The sequence below is a fragment of the Pogona vitticeps genome, chromosome 2 (assembly GCF_051106095.1).
Source record: "Pogona vitticeps strain Pit_001003342236 chromosome 2, PviZW2.1, whole genome shotgun sequence".
In the NCBI taxonomy this organism is placed as follows: Eukaryota; Metazoa; Chordata; class Lepidosauria; order Squamata; family Agamidae; genus Pogona; species Pogona vitticeps.
This window is the reverse complement of record NC_135784.1, coordinates 229,078,068-229,091,342: the sequence shown is the minus strand read 5'-3', so window position 1 is coordinate 229,091,342 and position 13,275 is coordinate 229,078,068. Positions and strand designations below refer to the sequence as shown.

General features: G+C 43.5%; 1 protein-coding gene across 22 annotated transcripts in view; it reads left to right on the top strand.

The window, feature by feature from the left end:
- Positions 1–225: 225 nt before the first annotated feature.
- The window catches only part of KDM4C (lysine demethylase 4C), a 345,084-nt gene continuing 332,034 nt past the window's right edge, over positions 226–13,275 (top strand). For 5 of the 22 annotated variants that reach the window (XR_013541487.1, XR_013541490.1, XM_072992141.2 and 2 more), the window contains exons 1-2: positions 418–1,177; positions 12,796–12,842. The gene's annotated coding sequence lies outside the window, so the exon portion shown is untranslated. Of the gene's footprint in view, positions 1,178–10,393; positions 12,843–13,275 lie in introns of those variants that run through there. The other 17 variants (XR_013541488.1, XR_013541491.1, XM_072992131.2 and 14 more) reach the window with 7 other exon arrangements.

Below are 13,275 nucleotides of genomic sequence, written 5' to 3'. Positions count from 1 at the left end.
CCCCCGCCGCCTCCCCCTCTTGTACCTCTCGAACACCCCCTACCCCCACCCCCGTTTCCCGAATGTTCATGCTGGTCCGCCCGGCCGCTCCGGCTCGCCTCCTGGGGCCACGTGACGTCCCACCCTCCAAAGAGGAGGAGGAAGCCGCCGCCGCCGCCGCCGCCGCGGCTCTTGTCACGTGACGTCTCTCGGTTTCTTTTCCCCCAAAAGCTCTCGCGGAGCCGGCAGTTGTGGAAAAAAGCGACAGGCCGGGGGTGGGGTGGGGTGTGTGTGGAGGCAAGGAGGCGTGGTGTGCGAGGGAAGCTCTTTGCGGAATGGGTCGCGCCTGCGCAGCTCGCCGTAGCTGTCATCCGCGTACGGAACAACAAGTCCTACTTAAATCGAGGGGCACGTGAATAGTTACTGCCGGTGCGTTACTGGGAGGGGGGCGGAGGGAGGGAGGAAGGCAAGAAGGCGGGCGAAGAGTGAGGGTCGGAAGCGCGGCGGTTTCTCTCAGGTGACTCTGAGGCGGTGGCGTTGCTCCCCTTCCCACGGCCAGGTAAGGGCGTCGGTGGCGGTCTCTCGTTATGGAGGGAGGGGAGGGACAGGTGGCTTTGCCCGGGGAAGAAGGGGGTTCCTCCTGAAGGGAGGAGTGTCCTGAGGCGGCGGCGGCGGGAGTAACAGGTGGAAGCGGGCGCCGCCTGTGATTTGTGGAGGGTGGGAGGAGGTGACTCGGCGGCAGAGGGTCGCCTGGCGGCGGCGGGAGAGGAGCGGCGGCAAGGGATGGCCCTCAGGGACCGAGAGGGGCCAGCTGGCCACCGCGAAGGAGGGCAAGGGCGGCGGCGGCGGCGGCGGCGGCGGGAGGCGGAAGTCTTCTCGGCGACGTTGGGAGGTGCGTGGAGGCGCGGCCAAGGCATGCCCCCGGTGAGGGGTTCCTGTTCGCCGTGCGCGGCGGGGCCTGTCGGGAAGATGGGCTGGACAAGGTTAGGGGCCGAGGAGAGACCCGGGAGGGAAGGAGCGGAGCGGACCGGCCCAGGAAGCAGAGCGCCCGGAGTCCCAGACAATAATATGAAATCTGGGTTTGGTGGGTGGTACTGCAAAGACTTAACGGTTGTGTTTCATTGTAAGCTTTTGTGGATCAAGTCTGAGGACGTGGATCGAGTGCGACAAAGCTTACATTGAAACATAAGTTCTTAAGGTGGGAATTTTATGGTCTTAGTTTTTGTCTGATGTGGTGTATAAAGTTTGCTCCCATGCACCCTGCTTGAAAGCCACAGTACGTGGATACAGGATCATAACAATTGTTAACAGGCAACAGATCTTGTAAGGACAGATTAAATTACAGTTTATACAAATTTAAGTTCATTTTCTCGGGGTTTTTCTGGACCCAGTGCAGCCAAGGATAACTAGCCGGAGAAGAAATAGAGTCCATGATAATAAGGAACAGAAAGCTCTCAAAATGAGTGGCTTGCATTAATTTCTATCCCAGAGCTGTTTAGTGGACAAAGGAATTAATATTCTCTTTGTGAAACATGCCAAATTTAATTTGTACAGTTTTTTCTTACATTACAGCAAAATGTGATCATTTGGAAGTAAATGGATGCTGGTTTTATGGGTTTCCAATGGGGACCTCTTGCCTTATCTGTTTTGAGAGAGTAAGAATATTACATTCGGAGTTTGGAAGTTGGTTCAATAGGCTCTGGCATACATATATCTAAAGCTGCTAAGGTTTTTGTATGTCAAAGTTAAGACCAGTTGTTAAGTGTCTAGCAGGCAAACATAAGAATTCAGGGAATGCACAATAGTAAAATCCAAAGAAGACCATGGTTTTTGACTGGGTGGAAAAGAGTAATAGTGTTTTTATGACAATTTGGAATTGCAGGACCAGGGTCATTATCAATACTGTGAAGCAGAATGATGAAAATATACTAAATGATGTTATGAACATACCAGGAAATGTTAAGTGATGTTAATGAACACAATAGTTGCCTCCCTCAGACAGTCCCATTTTAATTTAGCTTTAATTGGTTTGTTCAATTTCAGAGTCCTGTGAAGCACCATAGTTATGACCATACTGTTGACTTGAACCTCAATAATCAGAATGCTTAGGAATGTTGGCCCAGATATTTTGCTTCCTGGGGCAAGGCGAGTTGCCCTGTTTTCCACATACAGAATTCAATTAGATTGTCAGTTAAAAAAACACACACACACAAGAAGTTCCTGTCTGACCACATAAACAAACACTTTTATTAAAACAAAAGTTACGAGGGGCATATAGACTTAATTTGTCAGCTGCAGGTTTGAATTGATTGTTATTTAGTGATAGTTCCAATAAATGAAGCTTATATTGTATAATCAGGATGTGGTGTCTGGAGATGTTTCAGTAAAAACTACATCATTGAAATAGCAGGTATGATAAAATCAATGGAAAAGTTTACAAATTGTTGGACTGTGGTTTGTTTAATTCTGTGCTGATTCTTTTGTTAAAAGCCTATCTCCACAATCATACAGCAGTTTGCTATCCTGGTATAGATAATAATTAGAAACCAACATCTATTGTGGCTTATAAACTCTATTTATGTCATGATTTGTTGTTAACAGCTAAAGCCAAAATTGTGGATTGTCCATGACTTGTTTTTGTACTTAACCAGCCTGAAAGAGAAGATAGGACATAAGAGGCATTAGAGAGAAACAGAACAGAAATGGGAGAAGCTAGTTTGTTAAGTGGTCTGCAGGATAGTTCATGATCAAAGCACTAAATCACAGCTAATGTGATGGGCAGATGACTGGACACTGAGACTACAATGAATGTATTTAATTCCTATTTGAACAAGGATTAAACCCTAATTCTGACTAAATCTATTCTTCACTTCCAAGGCTGCAGCTACACCTTTGCAATAAACTAGAGAAAATATATTTGCTGTGGTTTAGTGGTAAACAGACACAACTCTGTTGCAGCATTTTTTTCCCTTATAATCGAGTGTGTGCGAGAGTGTACACTGCTGCTGTGTGTGTTGGGAGCTGGATGTAATGTCACATGATAAGGGCATGCCCTGCTCCCACCTCCTTTTTTTAAAGTGTTGTATGGTTTTGAGTACATTTTTAAGGAGAAAGGCAAAGGAGAGAAAAAAAATCAGACATGGCAGCCCTTAAAAAGAGGAACAAGGGGGTGGTAAATAGAAGAGTGAAGAAGAGACAAGCAAACAATTGGTAGAAAAAAAGGGCAGTCCTTTACCATCTGAAACCATGGAGTTTCTGGGGAAAAAAAAGCAAAAAAACAAAAAACAAAACTGTATTGAGTGCCATTTTGAATGGTTGTAAGGCTTGTGTCATCTGCTGCAACAGAAGTTGCTGCAGATTCTGTCTTTTTTTTTCCTTCTGGAAAGTGTAGCTTTGTCTTTGTAGTAGGAGAGTAAGTTACATAAAACAGTCATGTAATGGATACATCTTTTCCTGTAGTACAAATAAAAAGTTCACTGTGCTCCAGAAAATAAAGTCATTGGTGCAGGACCATAAGAAAATTTCTGACAGCTGTAATCAAGCAATACTGTTCTAAGATAATATATTTTTGCACAAAATTATAAAGAAGCTTTTATTGGGAATTTTTTTTCAGGGAAGCAGTGTGGAGAGTGTATGAAAAAGAGAAGAAAAGGGTGGTACTGAAGTAGGGCTGGATTGGAACAGTAGTCTAAGGTGGTGAAGCACTTGGTGGCTGCATTGGGAAAAGCTGCCACCAGCACTCACTTGGCGCCACTTAACCTGGTTGCTGCTAGCCACTTTCTTGTAGCAGCTTCTACCTACCTGCCTTTATAGTATGACTGTATCTCAGCCAGCTATGAGAATACTGTATCTTGTTCTGAGGACCCTTTGGGCCATTGCATTATGAGATGGGTTGGCCTTTAAAGTTATGTTTTTTACATTAATTGCTTTTATGTTGTTTTTTAGTTAGTTGGTTTATATTTTATTTGATTCTTATATTGTAGTTATGTTTTGTGGCTATTTTTATTCTGCTATTGTGGTTTATTTTAGCCCAGAGTGGCCTTAGTAGCATGTGAGCAGTAAATAAATTGAATAAATAAAATAAATAATAATTTTTTAAAAACACCTGTTATATATTTGTGAAGACTATGGCAACTCCTCTTTATCCCTATTACAAGTGATTTTGATCTGTCGTCCCCTTAATGCTTTGGCTTTTCGAACCTTCAGAGCCATTTGTTCTTAACATAACCAACTGAGAAGCAGCGAAGCCAGTGGTTCCCATTATTGGGTCTCCAGATATTCTTGGACTGCAACTGCCAGAAATCCTGGTCAGCACAATTCAGGTGAAGGCTTTTGGGAGTTTTAGTCAAAGAACACCCAATATTGGGAACCACGGAATTAAACTATGAAGGCAGGTAGGCAGCAGCTGCTAGAAGAAGGCATTATTGCTGTGACTGCCATTCTTCCTCTCTACTTTCTTTTTCCTTGTGAGTGTTTTGTATGGTGGGAAGGGCACAGAGCATCAGTGGTGCTTCTGTTCTTGATCTGATTGGCAGGAGAGGTTGCCACACACTGTGTTGAAGTTTGCCTGGTCAGTGTGGTTAAACGGAAGGGGAGAATGGCTCAGACCTAAATAGATTAAACACTAGTACGTGTCATACAGATTTCAGGTGACATCAGAGGTTGTTAAAATAAACAAATGACGATGATGATTCTTCTGTTTTTCAAACTACAGGAATTACTCATATTAATTTCTGACCTGGACAAAACATGTAACCAATTGTTAATGGCATCTAGAGTAGACCTGTTGAACAAATTGCTGAATAGTAAGTCAGCATTTATGTAATGCAAATATCTTCGATTTAGAGGGTGTGTTCTAGTTTGGACTAGCAATTGGATTTAGGACATAATGTCCTTGGTAGGCTGAGGGAAAAAGTAAAGAAAAACATAGCAGTATTTATCTAGTAAAACAGAAGATTAATTTTAGGTGATGGTGGTCATTCACTAGGTAATGCTGCCACCACACATGCACAATCTTTAGATAGTTGAAGGAAGGCCTCTGAGAATGAATTCAATAATTTACCATCAATCATTCTTTTATGGGGAGCAAATATCCAATGATGTCTATATTGTCTGTCCAGTCCACTGCACAGAACCTGTGTTTTTTCCCCACTCCTGCTTTTTGTAACAGTATATTGTCCAGTGAAGACGTCTGCAAGACTGACCACAAATTAGTGTATATTTGGATAGCCTTAATATAGTTGCTACCTGGTTATAGATTGTAGAATTATGCATCAAAGAAAATTTCCATTAGAATACTAAATCCAGTAATGTTCCTTTCCATTAGAAAAACAAGTTTACGGTTCTCATATGTTTTAAATGGATCCTTAAAACATGCAGTGAGGTAAGTTAGAAGTCCAAGAAATATTCTTCTGTTCCTTTCAGTCTTTCAGATTTTTCTGGACTTAATTAAGAATTTAGTAAGGAGAAAGTTAGCATGTAAACAAACATACATTATAGTTCTTATCAGAAGTACATGAAGATCTGTATATCAAAAGAAGTATCTCCATGACAGTAAGAAATCTTCTTAAAATTTTATTTGAAACATGCTCCTGCTAAGTGATGGTTGCAGGCCTTTACTTGTATTCTGTTTGGTACAAATGTTTCTTATGAGTGTTCAAGATGTCTTTTTCATTCTTGTCGCTTATGTATTTCCCAAAATAGGAAATAAATTTCTTACCAAAATACTGATCCCTGTACAGCAGTACTGAGTGGGGAATGAGTTCCAACCCCCCCATGTCATAAATAGCAGATAAACAAAGCACTTCAAGTTTCTTTGGTGTCTGTGCGTGGTTGAGCGAGGGAGCCCTGGCCCAGTCTTGCTAAAGGACTGGGTCTCCTTCCCTCCCGTTTGTAATGGAGGCTTCCCTGAAATCAACAACTGCTGCCTCCCAGCTGCAAATGTGGCTTCTCTATTTCAGTGGAACCTGTTTCCCTCACAGATGTTAGGTCACAAGTTAGGTCCATTAAGTATACAGTCTCTGGTGCCATCTAATGGCCAGTCCTGGTAATACACACGGAGAACATGGGTTTTATTTATTTATTTTTCTAGGAAGTGGATACGTGAAACCACAGGTACTTATCCTGCAGATACAGTGGTCCTATTGTAATATGTATCCCTGGAGTGTAAATACAGTGTATTTTAGAACAGTGAGAGAGACTGCACCAGGTAATCTGTGTGCTTGGTCAGTCAAACTTTATTTTAATATTTGTATTAGCAGTTCATGGTCTGTATCACAGTCCACTCTTAGTCTTATTTGTAAAAAAACCAAAAAGAAAGAAAAAGAAAAAAAATAGAGGTTCTCCATTTCCTACTATGACTAATACAGTGGGGTCTTGACTTGAGAACTTAATCCGTATTAGAAGGCGGTTCTCAAGTCAAAAAGTTCTCAGGTCAAATCTGCATTTCCCATAGGAATTGCATTGAAAACTATTTGATCCGTATCTGCTCTTTTCCGTCCATAGAAACTAATGGGAAGCTGCTATTCCGCCTTCGACCACTAGAGGGGGATATTTTGTTTCTTTTTTTCTTAGGTCAAGAAAGGTTCAGGGAAGGCAGGGAAAATATATTCCAGGCAGTACAGTACCAGGCAGTCCGAAGACTGTCTCCCAATCCACTCTCTAAACGCTGGGAGGAGTGAGGAAGCAGACAGGCACCCTTTCACTGGCCAACAGTTAACTGAAAGTTCACATTTTGCACTTTCCCTGCCTCCCACGTGGTTTTTTTTTCAGTTCTTAACTCAAATCTAAGTATGTAAGTCAAGTCAATATTTTCCTATGAGAGTGGTTCTTAAGTCAAAATGTTCTTAACTCAAGCCGTTCTTAAGTCAAGACCCCACTGTATTATCTATTTGGATTTTTGGATCATATTGGTGGTCTGGTGGCATCTTTGTATAAAATTCTCAGTTAGGTTGTCGGAATCAAGCATTTGTAATAAATAAATTGTTGGCCTCTATGAGAATTCTGTGAGTTACTCTCTACTTCTAACTATAGATTGGGGTATTTGTATTTATATATTAATACCCCCACACAGGTGGACATAATGAGGGTCCTGCCCCCTGGGGCTGGACCGTCCACTCACCCGTCTGCTGCTGCAACTGGCTCCATGCTCCCTTCCAATCGCTTTGGAGCTCACAGTCAACTAGCCACTTATCAGCTTGGCAGGGAGACTAGTCTTCCCTTCTTCTGCCAGGAGTGGCTAGTGGACCGTGAGCTCTGGAGCGATTGGAAGGGAGCATTGAATACTGGAGTCCTTACTCTCTTTTGACTAAGGTGAAGGGATGTAATTTCTGCTAAAGGAAAATATTGAATAGTTATGACTGCGCAAGATGTCAGTGATTGCATCTGCCGTAGCATCCTAAAATTCTAAATAGCAATCAGGGTAGATAAAAATTTATGATCTTTTTTAAAAAGTAAGTTTAAATCACAACTTAAATCATGATTTAAATTTTAAAAAAATCATTTTTAATTTAAATCATGGTTTAAATTGTGACTTAAATTGATTTGATTTAAATCAAATCTACCCTGAATCAAACACAAACCACTATCCTCCATGGACCCACAGTCTATATGCCACACTTCATTGGTACTAAATAAACACCAGAATTTAAATCCAGTGCCAATTCCAGCTAGAGAAGAGCCAGAAAGTGTAAAGTGTAGAGTGGTAAATCTTCCCATATGAACATTCCATAGATTCAATGAGTCTGTTCTAGTTGGGACTATCAGTGGGATTTAGGTATAGGATTGTAATTTCAACCTCCATGGAAAAGTTAGAAAACTAACACTGTCTTTCAAATTTTGTTCTAGTGTTACCATCCTGTCTACTATAAATATTTTTCTGTATATTTATTATTTTCCATTTTGTATTTGATTGAATAAATGGCAGCATGACTATGGAAAAAAACTGACAAACAACAGAAAAACAGTAAATGAAATATCTGGCCAGAAAAGTATAGTAACAGTCAAACAGATTTACACAATGAAAAACTGTGCTGTGCTCTGCATTTAGCCGCAAGCCTATCTCAATCAAGGCAAAGCAAAATATAATGTTACATTATAGTCTCTCTTATAACAGAAAAATAGGCCTCCAGACATCCAAAGTTGAACAAATCTCACATGTCCAAATTATGCTATGCCAGCTGTGACTTTCTTCTAAACAAGGAGCGCCATGAGAATTACCTTCATTAAGCACAAAATGTTTGTGGTAGTTAAACCTGTCAAGATATAAGATATTGCATGCTAACATTCCATTTCAAACCACAGAGAAATGAGATAATAAGTTTGTTTCACTGATCTGAGAACAGGCTAACAGCCACTTAAACATATAATGTATTTAATGTACAGTGGTGCCTTGACTTATGAACTTAATACGTATTGGAACGGTGGCCGTAAGTCAAAACATTTGTAAGTCAAAGCACCATTTCCCATAGGAATGCATTGAAAACCGATTAATCTGTTCCGGCAGAGAAAAAAAATACCACCTCCCCCCCCAAAAAAAACCCACTGCAAATCCCACACTGGGAGTGCGAAATAAATAAATAAATAAATAAATAAATAAATAAATAAATAAATAAATAAATAAATAAATAAATAAATAAATAAATAAACACCAAAAAACAAACAACAAAGCACAGAAACATGCCCCCCGAGCCCAAGCCTACCCTCCAAAACCCACCCAGAACAACGTTTTTAAAAGGAAAAAAGCAGCACCTTTCCGGTCTGAAGCCTCCCGAGGTCCCCCGCCACCGCTGATCACCACCTTCGGAGGTCTCCTAGGGCTTCCCCGCCACCGTGGGAGACCTCCCAGTGGTCCCCCACCACTGCCGATCGCCACCTTCAGGCTTTCCCGAGGGTAAATGGGCCTACCAGGGGAAGCCCTCCCTTGTAGATGGGGCCTACCAGGGGAGGGCTTCCCCTGGTAGGCCCGGTCTACCCCCGGGAAAGCCTGAAGGTGGTGATCGGCAGCGGCGGGGCCCCCCCGGGAGGTCTCCCATGGCAGTAGGGAGGTCTCCCATGCGCACAGGAGGAGAGACGCCAAACAGGTGGCCAGAATCAGCAGTCGTGCCAGGAAGGGAGCAGGCGAGCTGGTGGGCAGGCAGGCATGCAAGGAGTGCTCTGGTCACAGCGGTGGCCCCTCCTCCTCCTTGGCTTGCTGAATTTCCTGCCTTTTTTCACTGCCTTTTTCCATTCGTAAGTCAATGCTCCAGCTGCAAGTCAAAGCTAAATTTTGCAGCCGGAGTTGTTTGTAAGTCAAATTGTTTGTAGGTCAGGGCATTCGTAAGTCAAGACACCACTATACAGTGGTGCCCCGCATAGTGACGATAATCCGTTCCGGATAAATCGTCGCTATCCGGATTCGTCGCTATACGGGGCAAAAAACCCCATAGGAATGCATTAAACCCTGTTTAATGCGTGCCTATGGGGGGGGGGAACTCACCGTTATGTGAAGATCCTCCATAGGGGTGGCCATTTTCACCGCCTTAGCAGTTGGCCATTTTGGAACCGCCGATCAGCTGTGCGAAAATGGGGCATTTGGGAGGACCCCCGTGGTCCTTCTGAAGCCCTAGTGGCATTTTCCCCCAGCTGAGCAGCGGTGGCTTTGGAAGCTCGCTGGGGGGGCCGGGCGAGAGTGAGGGGGAGGGAACGTGGCCAGCCAGCGAGGGCTCGGAGGCAGGCAGCCGGGAAGGGGCGTGCCTCTGATGGCCACCCAGCCCCGGATGCCCGGTCTCCTTGGCGGGGCTCTTCCGGGGTGCAGATGGGGTGAGGAGGGGGTCTCTGGCACGCCACCCCCCCGGCCAGCTGCTGCCGCCCTGATCCCAGTCCCGGGTGGGCACCTCCTCCTTTGCAGTGCTCTGGCTCGGGGCCAGGCCCTTCCCTCCCTCCTTCCCTCCCTCCACCCGAGGCGCCAATCTGGAGCGCCCCCACTCCCCCCAAAGGCCCACCCATCAGCTGTCCCAAAAGGCGAGCCTTTGGGCTGCTCCCGGAGAAGCGGGCCTTTGGGGGGGAGCGGGGGTGCTCTGGATTGGCGCCTCAGGAGGAGGGAGGGAAGGAGGGAGGGAAGGAAGGGCGAAGGGCCTGGCCCCGATCCACACCTGCACCCCTGGGGCAGGTGCCGAACCAGAGCGCTGCAAAGGAGGAGGCGCCCACCCGTGACCGGGATCAGGGCGGCAGTGGCTGGCTGGGGGGGGGGCGGCATGCCAGAGACCCCCTCCTCGCCCCGTCTGCGCCCCGGGAGAGCCCCGCCAATGAGACCAGGCGTCCGGGGCTGGCTGGCTGTCAGAGGCACGCCCCTTCCCGGCTGCCTGCCTCTGAGCCCTCGCTGGCTGGAGACGGCTGCGCTCCCTCCCCCTTGCTCTCGCCCACCCCCCCAGTGAGCTTCTGAAGCCACCACCAAAGCCACAGTTGATGGGCGGGCCTTCGGGCTGCTCCTGGAGAAGTGCTTCTCCGGGAGCAGCCCAAGGGCTCGCTTTTTGGAACAGCTGACGGGCGGGCCTTTGTAATGATCGTGGGGGAGCGCTGCCCTGCGATCATCGCAAAGTGAATTTTCCTCATAGGGGCCATCGCAAAGCGATCACTCTTGCGATGGCAAAAAGTCCATTGCAAAGCGATTTCATCGCTAAACGGAGCGATTGCTATGCGAGGCACCACTGTATTAGAATACAAATAGAATATTGTAATGCGTATTGGTGGACTCCAACCCATGAAAATAAAACAAATATAAACCATCCTGCCACTGAACATGTTCAAATACTTGGGAACAAAGCACCAGGGAACAAGTATTAAGTCTACTGAACAGTGCTCCCTGGAAGGATAACTGAATGTCAACAGGGGTCTTAATGGTAGTTTCTAGGTATAAAATGCTTGTTCAAGATGTCCCCCAGCACTTTGTCAGTTAACTGCAATTAGTTGTGGACAGTTACACAAACCTTATGAACACACAGATAGTATTCTCTGGCTGTTGATTGTCGTCACTGGAGTATTGGGTACCAGATCCCAGGATGATTTGGCTGAATGGATTTGTGTTCACTTCAAAAAGCAATAGAGACAAGATAAAACCTGTAATATGCTATAAAATAAATGCCATAAATTCTGCATTCTGGATTCAGGGTCGAGTGGAAGCGTAAAACACTGTACCTACACCAACCTTGTGTGGTACAGTGGATAGAGTGATGGACTAGGAGGCCTAGGTTCAAATCCCCACTCAGTTGTGGAAGCTCAGTTAAAAACAGACCTTTAATATATTGTAATCCCTATTAGGGTTGCTATAAGCTGTATCTGATTTGGTGGCACATAACATCCTTGGATCAGTCACTACTTCTCTGCCAAGGTGATCTTACATGGTTGTCCTCAGAATAACATATAGAGAGTGGGAACAGGTAAAGCTGGCATGTACATTGCTTATAGAAAGAAAGATATCTTGCCATAGACTTTGAGCTTCTGGTAATAATGTCATGTGATGACTGCTATTTTTGCCATCAGATTTTGCAGTTTTGCTTCCAGTTGGATGAACCGCAGGACAAAAGGAGGAAGTGTTTAATGAATGAAAATCTCCCCTGCTGATGTCAACACTCTTCCACAAGCTTCATTGAGTCCAACTCCCTGCCAAAGTTGGAAGTGTTGTAACAAGCAAAATATCAGAGCTTTGAAAAGTTCTTGAACTACATTTCCCATAAACCTCCAGCTAGCATTCATTGCTATGATTAATTGCTTTCTATCCACTGTTTGCATAAAAGTAGTGCAAGTACAGCTGCAAACAGATCTCAGCTATTTGCAAAAATAAAACATGTTCTCAGAATTTTGACATCTACCCATTTCTTCTGTTTATATCTGTATAAAGGCCTCTGAAGATGTGCATGGGTTTATTTATTAGTTAATCATACAAAAAGTCTTGACTTTTACCCTGCTTCCTGAAAATAAGACTTAACCTGAAAATAAGCCCTAGCATGATTTTTTCAGGATGCTTGGAATATTAGCCCTACCCCAAAAATAAGCCCTAGTTGAGTGAAACCCGATTCTCCACCATTGTGCAGCTTTGTGCAGCAACCAGAAGAAGATGACATGACTGTATTTGAATAAATGTAGATTGTTGTACATGAAAAAAATTATACATCCCCTGAAAATAAGCCCTAATGCGTTTTTTTTTGGAGCAAAACTATTTAAGACCCTGTCTTATTTTTGGGGAAACAAGGTAGAAACAGCAAGTCAAAGCACTGGCTACCTTTCTTGCCTTATATCTCTGATCCTGTAAGGGCTAAAAACATAACTTTTTTTCAAAAGCAGAAGTATGCAGCTGGGGGCTGATGATGGTCCAAACTGGACATTGAGTGGCACCTCTAAAATCCAAGGAACTTGCTAAATAAGCAATAAGGCATCCCTATCTAAGTTGGAAAATATATAATTTAGTATTACATCCAGAATTCATTAATTCTACTCAGGTGCATTTTTAAAAATAGAATTATTGTTCTAACAATTATCGTTCTGTCACGGCTCACATACCTACCTAATAGTTCATATTGCAGTATCTTTTGACCAACAATTTCAGGTTTTCCTTACTACTTAATTTTTATTCTCCCCAGAGCTACATGTTTTATCCCATCAGTCATCTTTTGCATATTAAACATTTTCAAAATAGAATAGTTTATGAATATAGATCTACAGAAATTGCTGTTTTCAAAATTAATAAAATGTGTTGCTATAGTTATAAATACATGAAAATAACATTATTTAAGCAGTAATACAAATTACTGTTCTCTTTTTCTCTCTCCTCCCCATCTCCAGTACATAGATTGTTGGATTGATGCAGAAAGCAGTTACCAGTTTAACAGGTAAAATAGCACTTTTAGTCTTTTCTAGGTCTTCCTTCATTTTGTTTTCAGTATATATGAAACTGCTAAATAATATTTTTTTAGCATTCTCATTTCCGAAAAGAAAGATTTACCTTTACAGTTTATAATTGTGGCCTGTAAAGTCCCAAATAAATTATTTGTGCCTTCAGTTCTTACAGTACTTTATAAAACATTAACTTTGCTTATTTTATATTGTATGTAACAGTTTCCTTTTTTAAAAAACCAAAAGATCCATAACAATCCTTCTGTACACCTTGTGCTTACTCTATATACATGAAGGGATCTTTGTTAGTGCTTGTGTTGCACATAGATATCATGGTAGGCCATTACATGAAATAAGAGATTTCATGTTTCCTCTAGCGCAGTGGTTCCCAACCTTCCGTAACTCAGGTGTTCTTGGACTGCAGGTCCC